General features: G+C 40.9%; 1 protein-coding gene across 4 annotated transcripts in view; it reads left to right on the plus strand.

Annotated features, from left to right (window-relative positions):
- The window catches only part of MOCOS (molybdenum cofactor sulfurase), a 227619-nt gene that overhangs the window by 2089 nt on the left and 209805 nt on the right, over nt 1-15725 (plus strand). For 2 of the 4 annotated variants that reach the window (XM_072034892.1, XM_027451806.3), the window contains exon 1: nt 4920-5081. The exons of the other annotated variants lie outside the window; for them this stretch is intronic. The gene's annotated coding sequence lies outside the window, so the exon portion shown is untranslated. Of the gene's footprint in view, nt 1-4919; nt 5082-15725 lie in introns of those variants that run through there. 4 annotated transcript variants of the gene reach the window in all.

Below are 15725 nucleotides of genomic sequence, written 5' to 3' on the forward strand. Positions count from 1 at the left end.
GGGAGATGAGGCAGAAGTTTTGGATCTCTGATGGCCTCATGTCAGCTTTATGGGTAAGTCCTGACTGTACAGATGCTGATTCTTGAAGGAACCTGTAGCTGTTCAAGGTGTCGTGCCTCAGTACTGCACAGAGGTGTTGCCATTTAATCCCTTCTGGTAAGGAGTGTCCTTAACCAGGTCCTCTAGGTAAAAGAGAACAAACTCTACTTTTAGGTGGCTAACAATAGTGTCTTGCTCTGCGTGTTCATCTGGGACATGCCTCAAAGATCTTTCCATCATTAAAGGTGTATAAAAATCACAATTTTGCTGTTCACTTTTTATGTGTTGAGTTTTTTTGGTTCCTGTCTAGATATCCATGAAGTAAGCCCAGGGGTCCATGTTGGAGGTGACAACCCATTACATGTAGCACGTGGTAATAAAAATTAGTGCATGTCTGTTTAATCACTTCTTCCTGATCGTTGATATTTGGTGATGTTTGCTAAGGACACCTTGTGTAAATCGTGCTTTCAGAGGAAGGCAGAAGCCTTTTCTGTCGTAAAGCTTTCACTTTCTGGTGTTAAGGCTTCTGGTGTAGCTGTAGTATAAATAGTTGACACAAGTGCTTGTTGAGAAGATGGTACAATATATATGTGTAGGGGCAGCTGCTGGACATATTACAAAGGCAGGATTTTATTTTTTTTTTCAAAGATGTTCTACTTGTGATCATACCAAAGTCTGTGGGAGTTTCACTCTTGTCTCCATCAGAAGGCTCTTACTGAATGTGTTGGGGATTTCCCTTTCAGGTTCTGTGAGGGGATGAAAGGATCGGCCGTACTTCCTTGAATCAGCAGGGCTGTGTCTGTTTTGATACAGAAGCCGTAAATTTTACCTTTTAAGTCAAGGTTTATCTTCACATTTGTAATTCAAGGGCTGTTAGCCGAGGGCTTGAGCAGCCCCTTCTAAAAATATATGTGGAGTCTGTGAAACCGATCTGTGTTTCACAGGCAGCAGTGCATGTGCAGTACGTGACCTTGACTTTAATCTTGTGAACAGCGTACCCTTATCTGCAGTGTAGGATTGTAAATTATGCTTTAGAAATGGCTAAAGGAATCAGCAGGAGTTTATAGGTTCCGTTGTTAAGTAATGGGAATGAATACGCTTCTGTGATTTTTATCGTAGCAAAGAAAAAAAAAGAAAAAGCAGACGTGGTTTGCGAGGCAGCGTTTGGTCCCAAGATACCTCCCCAGTTTTGGTTAGGTGCCAGTATTCTTCCCAAAGGTAACCGTGTCCATTTCAGCAGGAGCTTTCCAGGAGCGATAAGAGACGGATTCCACTCGCACACGCCCCAAACGAAAACCAGGGCATATTAGTGATCACGTACTCGTTAAGGGCTGCTGACTCTCTGGAAGTAGCCTTTATTTGAGCTAAGATACACTGTCACATTTAATGTCAAACGCGCTGCCACGTTAAATGTCAAATGTAAAAACGTAATGCCCTGCTAATTTCATGTTTTACCTTACCGGTCTGTGTGTGATTATGTCCAGCTAACAGTAACAGTGTAGCTTGCCCGTTTAAGAACAAAGGGCAAACTGAGCTTTGAATGACAAAATTGGCCTTTGTTTCCTTGAAACTGGAATGAAGTTTCATGAACTGGTCTCCCGTGCGAGGGTTTATTCTGTTGTTTGGTTAAGAAGTAGTTGGGTACTTGCCCTTACACAAAAATAATACTTTTTTTACTGATACTGCTGGTAATTATTTGCACTGATACTTTTCCTGTAAGTAGCTAATAGGCTTAGCAGGTTTTCTCCGTGCATTTCAGTTAGTTCTCAGTGAATCTGTTAGCAAAGGTCAGCGCCGTCCTCTGAGGGTAGAAAAGCATATTTATTTTGTCACATTTGGGATAATCTGCGGGTTTGGCTAAATTTGAGAAGTCGGAGACGCATTCTGGCGTGTCAGCTCGGAGTAATTCTGTTGATAGCTGGCTGCTGCTTGGGTTTTATGAAACGTGTGAGGATGAGTGTACCGTCAGCCTGCCGAGCTGTGCTGGGCTCCTGGGTCGGTTGCCAACAGAGGCGTGACCTCCCTTTCTCCACTGGTATGGGAACGTGGTTGCCTTGTCAAACCAGTAATGCTGCCAGCTTTGGGTCTCAGCTTTCGGTTTCTGCCTGTTTTATATATATTTATATATATATATATATATATATAAATATATATATATAATTCTTAGAAAAAACAGTTTGTAGCCTGACATTTTTTTGAAAGAAAAGACCAGATCCAGCAGCTGTCTTCCACTCATGTTTGTTACTTGCTGCTCATTTGCTGATTGCCAGCAATTTCTACCTGTGAATTAATCTTTTTTTTTTTTTTCCCAATCTGTTACTTGAAGACTAAGTGTGTGTGTTCAGCAAAAAAAAACCACTTTCATTATTAGCCTCTTTGTGCACCAGTTAGCAATATTCAAGTCTCATCATGTCGTTTCAAAAACCAGGTTGATATAAGGAGTAAGTTTATTCTGACTCATTGTTTCCCAAGGTCTGTGCTGAACTATAAGCAAGGCTTGTGGCATTTTACTTGTTTGCTTTACGGGTTGGAGCCTTTCTCCAGTGGACATTTTTGCCTGGTGCTATCCCCATGACCAAGAGGAGACTCCACGTGCAAAAGGCAGGGCAGCAGAGGATGCACGTTGGTTCCTTCTTGCATCTGACCAACTTTTCCTATTCCTGGGAGTATGGGATGGCCCTGCAAGGTGCTGCTGGTGGCACTGAGCAGGTACAGGCTGTGGAGGGACCGAGGACAGCTTCTGTTGCAGTGCTCGGGTCCAGAGCAAGAAGGAGAAAAAGGTGATTCCCCTCAGGCTGCATTAAGTGAAGCACAGATACCCAGGGTCCCTGGCTTTGGCTAGATGACACATGGACAGCTTCAGCCCAAGCAATGATAAAATATGAAGATACAGGATCCAAAATTTTAGCAGAGTGAGCTTGAAGTTGTTACATTCTGTATAAGTCGTAAACCATGAGTGAGGTACAGCAGTCATCCCAAATGCGTACTAACATAGCCTTTATATCCTGTTGGGCTGTCTTACAGTTTATATAAGCCATATGCTTTGTGTGTGTGTGGGAAACGCAACAGTTCTTTACAGAACATATTATTTTGAACATTTTTTTTTTCTTTTTGGCATGTTCTCTGTAAAATTAGTTTTTGGAGAAGTTTGGGATTCAGAAAATGACACTACATGTATTTAGGCATCTAGAGGGACTCTGTCAAGATGTTAAAAAACATCTTTGCTGATGTTCAGACCTAGCTAGTTAGGGAGAGTGGAAGCAACCTGGGAGACCTATTACCAAAAAACTGGGAGTTCCTCATCCCACCTTGTGCAAGGCTGGTGGCTGTGAGATCCCTGGGCAGTTCACCTGCTGCTGTCCTCGACTGGATACCCCTCTAGCCCCAGTGTCACAGGGTAATTTGATTTTGTGCAACAGATTTTTATTTGCAGGGAAAAGAAAGCAAGAGAAAATTATTTACTGAAGAAGGCTGCTGGTGGACAGTTTGAAACAGTCAAAGACATTGAGGGAAGATGAATTTAGTGGGTGGAGAAGTTATTGTAAATACAAGCTGCAATACAGGTAGTGTGACTGCACCACTACGTGACAATTGCCTCGTAAAAAACAATTTAGCAGGTCAAGTAAGTTCCTAATGTGTCCTGTTGATTTCAAACTGGTGGTAGTTATCTAAATATGCTGTTACAAAGAACTGATATCAAAGAAGAGCCATATGGGGAACGTAAAGTGGAGTTAGTTGTAACACCATCAGTTGCAGAAGTTTTCCTCTTTCTCTGGCTATATACAGGAGGAGCTGTCGAGGAATTCCTTATCTTCCATATCAGGGTCCAAAAGGCTGTCAGTGGCCTGCTTTATGCAGAACTGATCTTTCAGTTCATCACCCAGTGTTGGGTGAGCTTTTGTGCTTTGTGATGGGCGCAGCTCTTAGGGAAGGGTGTCAATGATGCTGTCACTCTACTATTTCAGTATTGAATAGATCTTTAGTTACTTAAGAGAGGGGAAGAATTCCCACAAAGATTCAGGTAATGTCTTTTCTGTCTTGAATTGTATCATAATAACAGGTATAATTCACTTTTAACTTCAGATTTGGTGTTTTAATACCCATGAAGACATTCACTGCACCATTACACTGGGTCCATAATTGCCTACGCCACAAAGCACAATGCATTTAAAACTGTAAGCCCTTTCTGGAGCACAGAAATCTTGAGGAAACAGACAAGTACCAAACCCTAGAAATCTGGTGCAGTTGACATGAACTCAGAATATCGAGGTCTTTTTTAGAAATGCATAGTTGACCAGTTGGGGCTAGATTCTTTACAACAGGAAATAAATTTATATTTACATTTAGATATTTAAATTTACATGTAGAGATTAAAAAAAAAAAAACAACATTTGGAAAGATGCTTAATGGATGTCCATGGGTGCTGCAGTGTATCAGCGATTTATAAAACTTGCACTTTAATTAAAAGATATGCTATCTCTAAAATTAATGTCTGTACACGACATGTATTAAGAGTATGGAAGTATTAAAATAAGCAGATGTTTTATTTAGTAAAGCACATGATGCTTTCATATCTCCTACTGAAAAAATGGAAATGCGGCATGGTCTTGTTCTTACAAAATCCCCCATCAGTGCTGCATTCTGCATTCCCTTCCCTTCGTGTCCTCTCCTGTTTGTCCTTCTCCTCTGTTAGGGTGTTGCTATATATGTGATGTGTATTGATTTCTTCCCAGAATATTTCTGTATATTTCTATCCTATGGTTGATGTGTTGGTTTTTGTTGTTGTTTTGTTCTTTCTTTTATATATATATATATATGAGATTAAGGATCATTAATCAAAGAGTGTTTGTAAATTTTCAGACAGATATCGTCCTGTCCTGGTCTCCCTGTATTTGTACTGGAATTTCATCTCTGAGAGCAGAACCTGACATGTGAAAGTCTTGAAATTTCCATTTTATGTTATTGCATCAGTCCTCGTATCCGAGCTGCTCTCCAGAATTCAAGGGTACTCCCAGTCTAAGGACAAAAAGACAAATGGAGAGGTGAGCGGTCAGTTTTTGTTGGTCGCCTTGATTCATTGCATACTTTGTATCGGAGAGGTGCTGCAGAGGCTTCACGTGGATGTGAAAAGACTGTCACCGAGCTCAGGAAGACCATACTGCAAGGAGTGCCGCATAACAAAGAGCACCGGTGTACGAGGGTTGATAAATGGCTAGACAACACAATATATTTGCAGAGCAGAAGGCTAGCGGTTGCTTGATGTGGAGATGATATTTAGGAAGTAGGATGCTGAGCTCTCAAATGTCTCAGGTTTTTATAATAGGCTGTCTTGGCCCAAGGCACAAGAATATTCAGTGCAGATGCTCTCCTTTATCTGACACTAAAACGTTTTTAAGGTGTTTTTTGTTTGTTTTTCAGTATCTTACTGAACTTAAAAAAAAGAATTTCCAGGCACATTTTTAAGTTTCTTCTTATAAATACGTCAGCTTGGGGTTGGTATAATTATTTTTTTTCTCTTCCTAAGTTAACAGTCCTGATAGCATCGCCCTGTCTGCACACTGATCTGTACACAAACAAGTTTGATGCCGTCACAGGCTGGTTCCTATCACATTTGTTAGGAAAAGGAGATGTGGCTCGTGGAGGTGTTACGGAAAAGGTGGGCTCAAAAGCTGAAAGGGATGTCAGAGTCATGGAGAGGCGGGCATATAGTAGAGCAGGGAGAAATAAAGACAGGCCGCAAAGCTGTGAAAAGTCAGACTTCATTAGTTTCATTGCTAATGAGGCAAGTCGTTACATTCCTGGAAGTGTTCTTGGCAGCTCAGGTAGGTCCTGTGCCACATCACATCACAGCATCCTGTGCCGTGCCTCTCTTTGCCCCTTCACCTTTCTCCTGCCATGTAGAAGCGATGCACTGTGATGTGATCCTGGGCAGGCAGATCTTGTAAGACAGGCATGCAGGAAAGTGTTAAGTTGCTTTTTTTAATTATTTTTTTTTTCTGCTCTGTGAAATACAGATATAAAATTGGAAGGCAGGTCTGGGAGAGAAATCTTTCTCCCAACGCTGTTTTGTTTCCCTCCCTTGCTTTCAAGATTTTTCTGACTCACTTCTCCTCTCTTGTAGTAGCCAGGGGAATATGCCTTTTACAAGAGAAGTAAAAAGATGTGCTTTCTGTGCTCATTCAGGTTAGTCCCTGGAGCAACAGGACCTAAAATTGTTTTCAAAAAGGAAGTGAGGAACATGGCTGGACAGCATTTTTGTCAGCTGTGGTCCTCTTTAAGGAGAGAGAAATGTATAGTTTGATCTTTTGGTGACGTGGTTAACTGGGGAAGGGCAGTTACACAACTAAACTTCTTCTGGCATTGTGCAGAATAATGTCATAATTTAAAATTTGGAAAGATGACAGGGAGCTCATTTGAACAACTCTTCATTAATTAAACTAATGTTGTGTGAATTAATTTCATTAACGCATAATTACACACCAAATATCACCGTTTGTGCCCCTTTTCAAACTTTTTAACGGGTCAGGTAAAGTTGCACCATCATCACAAGGTTTGTCCTGTAGTTCCTTCCAAAGGAAGAAAACGAGGCCCAGGATTGTCCACTTCTGTCTGTCCATGCCACACAGGGCACTGAAGTTGCCATAACTCAATGGTTTGGAACTCACGGTATCAGTGATGCGTAGAAATGTATGTTGCCTTCCTTTTTTTTTTTTTTTTAAAAAAAAAAAAAAAAGATTTTCTATCACAATTGAGTAAAATGTACTGATGATCTATATCTAATTTGTATATCTGCCTATAATTTCTTTTAATGTAAACTTTAGAGTTGTCACAAAACAAGGTGTAACGCAGCTGCTCTGCAGCAGTCAGCAACATTTTTGAGTCCTGTTGTCAGCTTTGATCCATCACATGGTAGGAAAACGCTCATTGGCTTTACTTTCAGATTTAATCAATCTTGGGGCATGTAAGCTCAATGAGTGGAGTGGGAGACTTTGCTTAATACCCTGTCTGATCTCAGCCGTGATGGACAGCGGGCTTTGATAATGCATGTTGCCTTCTGATGAGACTGGATAAAAGCAGATAAATAAAAGTGGCTAACTGGCAAAACCAACTTGCTCAATAGACTGAACAGAGCAAAATTAAAGACTGTATGAAAAAGGAGCCTTTGCAGCCACAGACATGTTTTCCCATAAATATGCTGTTACCTGTAGTTGGATGGGTAGATGCTCGGACAAAACTGTGCGTAGATTATTGCACTCTTATGTTCCCAAATAAATCAGACATTAGTTTAACAAATAGCAGCCTTTAAATGCTTTCCCTTAAGCACGTGCAAGTTGTGGAAGCAATGTATCGTGGCCTGAGGGTGGTTGTGACGTGCAGCAATGTGATGCTGGCCCTCTTCGTACCACCTTGTCATAGATGCTTAGTGACAGGTACAGTGCTGCGGAGACAGTCTGATAATCCAAATGCAGGATGACTGCCTGTCCTTCTAAAAGAGCTATAATTTATTACTGCTGCAGGCGGAGAAAACCACACACCATTTAAACTCATTAGAAGTGAATTGGGAAACTCGCGTTATGTAAGAAATTAAAAACTACAGAAGATGCGTTTTGTGAGCATAAAATTCTCTGCATGAGACCTCAAAGATGCAAAAATACCCTCTAAGGGATGGCCACGGAGGCGTACTTTGAAGATAAAATAAGGAAACCAGAAGAGCTTTGTGGCTGCACTGCTCCACAGCTGACTTGCCTCGCGTCCTGGGTCAACGCATGGGGCCTCACAAACTCTTCGCCAGTCTGTTGCTCACAATTGTTTGTGATTTGACTGAGATGTATGCCCATGCCAGCCTGTTTTTTTTTTTTCTGGTAATAAAATTAAGCCCTCTGTTTTAAGGATTGTCTAGTTAATGTTTGATCAGTGAACTGCCTCAGTGTTTCTAACTCATCAACAGCAGAAATACAGAAGAGAGAAAAATTATGACAGTTGTAATGGGAAAATTATTTGCTGTGTATATTAAATAACTCCAAAAGTCATCCTTATTGGCAAAGCAGGGGTCTTTGTGAGAATCTTGTTTTAATTTTTCATGGAAGTTCTCTTGGATGTGAGTCTTAGTGAAACCATAGCTGTAAATCAGTCGTTTGTCAGGGAAATAAATTGCTGATTTTGGTGGAACTACTCCAAGGTCATGCTCAGGTGAAACACTCTGAGGCTGAATTTGACTAAGAAGTCATGGCAAAAGAAGTTTTATCTGTCCTTGGTTCTTCAGAGTCACTGTGAGAGTAGCAGAGCGACTTTTCAAATGATCAGCAAATAATTTGTTTTTCTTCTGCAGAGTAAACCTGCAGTAAAGGCTTTGGTTTTGGAATTAAGCAGAGATTTAGCCTTTCATTGATGAGAATGAAAAGCTCTTGATGTGCTCACACCTCTCTGATGGCTCTACAGCGTTGAAGGGATTACTGTGCGTGGAAATGGTTCTCCTATGAACAAACCACCGTAACTGCAACATAAAGGGAGCATGTTCCTTAGGAGGCACCCTTTTCTGTTCTTTCTGTGCCCAACATCGTTTGATGCTGTGGTACATTTTCCTTGAGAATGACTGATCATGAGCGCTGATTCCCACTTCAGCTGCATTCTTTAAAGCCTCTCTGTAAAACACTGAGCCAAAGGAAGAAGGTGAGCATGAGCGAGAGGAAAGGAGACAGATGTCTAAGGACAGAAAGTAAGCTTCTTTAATATTCCTTTTCATGCCACAAAGAGCTATTTCAATAGTAACTTCTTTAGCTTATTGTCAGGCTTGGTTTTAAACCTTCCGTCTCCTGTTCCTTTAGAGGCCTAGGGTTTTTCATAAGAAAAATAGAGTGATCTAATCTAGGTGATGAACTACCGCTTGGAAAGGAGCCAGACTTCTAGCAGTGAGGAGGGAAGCAATGACAATTTTGTTAGGAGCTGCCTTCTGCTCAGGCTCGGGGAAGCTCATCTGCAGAGCACTGGAAGTGTCGCAGGGCTGCTCGTGTGCACCTCCACGGACCCGGCTGCACCCTGGAAGAGATCTGGGGATAGAAGATGACAAAGCATTCCTGTGGCATGGTGGGAAGCCTCCTTGGGATGTAGGCTCTTATGGGGAAAAAAAAAAAAGGAAACAAAACCAACCTCAGGTTTTCAATATCAGGTTTCCCAAAGGGTGGCTCTGGTCCAGTGAAATGCCCTCTGCCTTATAACTCAAGCCAGCCCTATTGGTTATCCTTAGAAGCCTGCAGTAGTATGGGGCTGAGTACTTCAAGAGCTATGAAAAACTATGAAGCCTGGTGGGTTCGCCAATACTTGTTTCTACTGTTTCCTTTCCAGATGTTTTTTTTCCTCCTAAGATCTGTGATAAACTCCTCCCCTTCAGAAGTGTCAAATTTTAAAACACCAGCTTTCACTGGGGCATTTTTATTCCAATTAGCTCTAATGAATGGTATAGCCAGCCTTTTAGCTCATGGGAGCTAAAGCTACCCGTTAAAAAAGAGTTATGAAAACCTCTGTTCCTTTAAACACGTGGGCTGTTGAAGAGTTCACAGTGTGTAACGCTGGTCTGGAAGCACTTTGTCGATACTCCTGGCTTTGCATCACTGAGCGTGACAGCTCCTGAGAGATTAAGTAGCTGGTACCATCAGAACTTTAATCAGTTTTTCTTCCATTTCTGCCAGTGCAGAAAAGAACGGGTGTGCTTGTGAAGCGTCACGAGGATTACACTGCAATGCTTTCCAGATAAACTTCAGTGCTTTTGAAACGGGGAGAACACAGCAGCAAATAATCTCATGACAGCTGTCATGTTTCCAGAAGTGTCTGATCAGATCGTCAAACCTTAACACTCGATACCGTATGGGTACCTCCAGCGTCTACTGTCAGCCACCGCTGCTTCTGCTTCCATTCTGGTGGTAGACCTGTGATTGTATTCGGAACCAGTCCCACAGCAGTTAATTCACAATGATCTGCTTCTGGTTTTTGTATTTCTAAATAAATGTTTAGGAAGTGTTTCTTAATATTCAGTATCACCATCTCCTGATCTTTTATTGCAAGTCTTCCAGTACTGTCTATTTTATGGAGTGTGATCTCTCTAATACACGTAGATGCATGGAGCTGGGAAGAATCTTCAGGATCCCCAGAGGCTGCACCTCACTCCCTCCAAAACAAAAACAAGCAGATATATAAAAAGCAGCCCCATTCTGTTGACTTCCAAAAAAAAAAAATCAAATTAAACTGTATTAAACTCTTCTTTTGTCTGTTGTATGTGCCAAGACCAATACCGACTAGGAATAAACATTTGTTTGAATTCAAATTGTAAGAGTGAATGCATTAAGCAGAGGCTCTCGTTTCTTGATTGATACCTCAGCACGCTGCTATAGTATATATTTGTCAACAGTAAAAGCATTATGCCGATATAACTAAATGTCACAACATTAAAGTAATTTGGAAGATGATACAGCGTATTAAGAGGAAAACAAAACCTTGTGATATTGCTTGTAAACAGATGCAAGCACGGGGAATAAAACAATGCACATCCCTAGCCCTTCAGGAGCTGTCATCAGCAGCTCATTTCAAAGCATGTCGAAGGAGGTCCGTATTATTGAGCCCATTTTTTTTTATGGAGGAGGATGCTTAGATGCAGTGTGATTGTTCCAAACAATTGGAGCGGATGAAAGTCAGTGAGGTGCAGCAGACGACATTGCTTCCCGCTTGAATTTGTGTCGCTGCAGCGGGCAAGCTCAGAACTCATGCAAGCAGACAAATTACAAATATTAGCAAAACATGTTTGCTCGTGCTCTGTGCCCATTATATTGCCATTAATGCTGTGTGTTAGAGGCTAATTCTTTGGTTTACATCATCCAAACCAAAAAAACTTTTGAATCTTTCTCCTGAGATGATCAAGACATGCTTTCTTTTGCCGTCTCTTCTGTAACGTTTTTTTTTTTCCTGTTGTGTTTTATTGTTTTATTCTGGCTGTGGTGGAGCTGAATTGCAGCTCAGCACATTAGTCTGACAGCAGAGGTGCATGGCCAGTCCACTCTGTGTGGGTATGACTTCCAGTCTGCCCCCAGGATCCAGAGCAGGGAAAGGACATTCTTCTTTCCTCGTGTGTTTTGCCATAATTTTGTTACTGAGAAGCATAACTTTCAGGAAAGGTTGTCATTCCATATAGGAGGTGATTCTTGAATTGTTCTCCAGGGACTGTGAAGTAATCATGTTGCTTTTACACAGTGCTGGTTAAATAAACTATTTCTTTGATAAGCAACGACAACAAATACAGAATTGAATAATATGAATGACTGTGGCTTCGTATGAGGAAAGATTGCAGGGTCTTAATGGCACTTGATTTTTTTTTTCTTTGTTGTTATTACGTGTCTGTGGTTAAAAATACTAAAGGAGTGAAATCCAGTTTTTCTTTTTTTCAGAGAACTGGCTGTGGGGGATACAGAGAGGTATATCTGTGGAAATACGTGCTTTTATATTGGAAAAAGCCAGTACTTCAAGGATGGCTATCCATAAATCAGGATAATTTGACACCATTGATGGCACTTGAAGTTCTCTAAGACAGTATCAGGAAAGTGTGAGTTTCTGCATTTTATATGATGATTCCTTTACAAGGAATATTCCCAGGGAAATTTCACAGTGTTGCTTAATGTCACTGTATACATTGTCCTTGCGAGGTTCCCTGGAGGAAGTGGCATCGTGTGCACGTCTGTGGTACATTTGGGGCAGGTTCTTGTTTCCCTTTTAAAGTGCCAGGCAATAGGGTTGGAGCTGACTTGTGAGAAGTGTTAAATTCTGTGGTTAATTCCTCAGCCACTGCTAAGGATACCCTTCTTGCTCCCAAACAGAGTAGTTGGAGCTGCAGCCTTCTCCCAAGAGGTATCAAGCTTGTAGGTGCAGCTGAAGCAAAGCTTTTCTCCAAAATGGTGAAAATATATTCTGAAATATGGAGGCCTTTGCTGGACTTTGCAGAGAAACTGCTGGTTTTGGAAGAACAAGGTTGTGCCATGTGCCAGCAAGACAACGTTGCTTCATAACGTCAGACCTCAGCTGAATTTTACCCTTCATGAGCAGAAATGATTCAACCAAACCGTCAGAACATCAAGTCTTCAAAGCACATGAAGATGAAGAGGTGTCTTCTCTGCCAAGGAGGAAGGAGCAGTGGCCACAGAGCGTGCCTCTCCTTCAGGTGCAGGGGAGAAATCTTGGCATGATGTCCTTACAGATGGGTGATGCAGTCTGCTGTAGCTTCATCCCCGAACTTCTCAGAGGATGTACTGTTAATATGTTGCTTATGAGACACAGGCAGGCTCTAATGGTAAGAACATCAAGCACCTGGCAGTCATCTTCCCTAGCAGAAAAAAAAAAAAAATCAAATTGTTTAAAGTTGGGAATGGGGAAGAAGAGAATGGGATGGATGTAGAGAAACTTTTATGCGTAATGCTGTACCTTGGCCTTTCTGTGCTCCACTGGGAACCTTTACTAAGCATTTTAGGAGGTGGTTTTGATACGTTTAGGTGATTCGCTTTTACTTCTCCTGTGTGATCCTTTTGGTGAAAAATGTTCTTGTAGTTTTGCCAAATGTAAACAGGAACTACAAATGGATTTCACCTTAATGACAAATAAGTAGCTTTGAAATGCAAGCGCTAAGAGCCAAGCATACTATTGTTGCCTTAAATGTACTTGCTGTGGGGAAATATGGTAATGATATGCCCGAAAGCACAAATTCCACAAAAAGTAGACATTTTCAGGATATTATAAGAGCTCATTACAGAAACTCAATAATAATATTCTGTCATGTTACTTCTAGTTATAGTTTTTAGACTAGCGAGCGTGAGGAAGTATTTGAAAATTAACAGCACAGAAATTAGCTCTGAGGTATTAGCAAATGACTATTACTTTTCCATTTATGATAATGCTGTTATTAATTTGATCGTTCATTGTCATGAGTAACGCTCACCTCACTTGAAATTCTTCTCCATCCTCACTTCATGCTACAAAACCAGTTGCTTGCGTAACTCTTATTTGCCATCTGATGTGTTTTTCCCATGTAAAAAGCGCAGGAGAGTTGAGCTGTCCCTGCTTTCCTCTGCACCAGCAGAGGTGGTCTTTGAAGAGTGGACTGGGAATTGTCTGCAACTCTAGCACCAGAGCTATGGGGGCTCCGCTTGTGAAATCCCTGCTCAGATCCAAACCTGCAGCCAGCTCTGGAGGCTGATCATGCTCTGTGTGTTTTTATCTGGGTAGTATTTTCTAGATAGTATTTATTGTGTCATAAACTGACTGAGAGACACAGCAGGCACGTTGGGTCTGATTTTATCATTTATTCAAGTACAGCAAGACTATACATTTTATGGGTGAAGGCCCTTGATTTTTAAGCGCATAATATGTTCTTAGCTGCCTTGAGGCAAAATGCAATAGCTGATGTTGCAGCAGAGTTGTGATTTTAAGCTCAGAGGTCAGAGATCAGGGAAACCGGGGAGTGTTTGTTTTTTCACGTATCATCTTTTTTTTCACTCTCCAAGCTAGTATAGTGTTAATGAGGCTGTTTGTATTTAGTGCTTTGAATAATTGATGGCAAAATTATAATTCTCTTTCATTTTTAATGTCATTAGTACTGGAAGAAGCCTTTTAATTGAGAGGAATTGCAGCAGATACATGATTTAGCAGCAAAATGTTCTTTAGGTGTGTATATATATAAAATTGGGGAAAGTTGTAACTGGTTTAATGGTGGATCTGTGGAAAGAGAGGAGCAAATGTGAAATTAATTTTTATAGGGCAAAGATCTAAATATGAAAAACTGTATATTATGTCAGTAGTGTTAGTCTATTATTAGGTTCATGATACTCGGATATTTGTATTAACATAAATAGGATTAACTTCACAGGTACCCCAAATCCTGCCTGTATTCTGTATCTTGAATACAGAGCACCCCTATAAACAAAGTGAAATTGCAAAGGAAAACAGCAGTCAGCTGAATGGACTGGCACTGAGCTAACCAGCATTAGAACTCAGTCCTCTGTACTGAAATTCTTGAATGGAAATTTATTCAAATTACAAGTGTTTCCACTGCACTTCAAAGACATCCACTGGTAACAAGGGTTAAGGAGGCACTTCAGATTATTTTAGTTATCTTTATTTATCTTGGTCTGTCTCCCACCCTGTCTGGGGGAAGGAACTTAAGGTGGAGTATCTTTTCTTTCTTCAACAGATGAAAACCTTGTTGTTTTCCCCATCCCCCTCTCCCCCCCCCCCCAAAAAAAAAGTAAAAAAAAAAAGTTGGTATGCTAGCAAGAGGTGGTATTGTTTTCATTGAGTGTTGGTGCTGTTCTGTAGATGCTAATTTTGATGGAAAAACAAGAAAATGAAATAGAAGCCTTTTCCTTTGGAGATGCTGAAAGGACAAATCTCCGTTCTTCATTCCTTCCTTAAATCTTTCAAAGGTTTATTTAGAAAATGTGATAAGAATGCATTGTATTATTTCTACGAGAAGGTATTTGTTGTCTTTATCTTCTGAAAGATACAAAAATATCCCATTGACTTAAAAGGATGACTTTTCTTTTTTTTAATTGTTTTGAAAATGAAACTGGAAAAGAGATTTCTGTTTGAGGCAATTCCAGTCTTGGTGCACTGTGCCATGATGCTGAATAGTATTTTGATTTTTTGATAGCGTGGTAATTTATGGAAGCTAAGTGGAATGAAGGAGACCTTGTGCCTTGAGAGAGTTTTGTCTGTCAGTGCAGTCTGCCATGTAAGCAAACAATTATGATATTTAGGTTAACGAGGGAAAGTAACTGGGCTTACTGTATTAGTTTCAACGTAGTCTCTCTTAATTTACACCAAAGCATGTGAGACTGAAAGCATATGTAGTGACTTCTAGGTTAGTACTTGGCCAGAAATATCAGAAGGTACAGTTAGAGGAACAGTGGAGAAGACAAGGTGGAAAAGAGCTGTAAGGGAAGATGGTCTCCAGAGTCACCTGTGCTTTTCCTCATGTTCTGCTGCAAGAAGGAGCGTGAGAACAGTAATTACCCTCATAAGGTATTACTTATGTACAAATACTCGAGTTCTCTTCTCAATATGTTACGCACATACTTGTGCGTATTTGGAAATAAATGTGTGTGTGTATATATATATATATATATATATTTGGAGGAGACACTCAGTCACTCGGCATCTCCAATACCCTTCTGGAGCAATTTTTTGTGTGATGTAACTGACTGCTGTGTGCTGATTTCTGTCATTTGAGACTGTAGCCCCATGTTGTGCATATCCTACTCCTTTTGTTGATGTATTATTAAAAGGATTGAACTTCCTGAATTGATACCTAGACATCTAGAGGGTGCATGCATACCCCAGAGACTGCAGAAGTCCTGTAGGTGCTGTAAAGGGAGGCAGCAATATAAGCAGCCTGGCACGTTTTACTCAAGAAAGCAAGCTCTCTCTTGCTTCAAAGGTCGTTTAAGCTCCTGTGCAGATCACAGCCCAGCTCTTTAACTTGGCCCGCAACCAAGAAGGTAATCAGTGCGGTATGTTTAGGAAGTGCTGATTATAGCGTATTTGTTAATGGTTTAACTCATACAGGGTCCAGCAGAGCCTCGTAAATAATTCAGAGGCTCCGAATTGGGCCCTGTTGCATATTCTCACGTTTAAAAGGAATCTCTTCTGTTGCATAG

Source organism: Anas platyrhynchos, chromosome 2, assembly GCF_047663525.1.
Source record: "Anas platyrhynchos isolate ZD024472 breed Pekin duck chromosome 2, IASCAAS_PekinDuck_T2T, whole genome shotgun sequence".
Taxonomy (NCBI): Eukaryota; Metazoa; Chordata; class Aves; order Anseriformes; family Anatidae; genus Anas; species Anas platyrhynchos.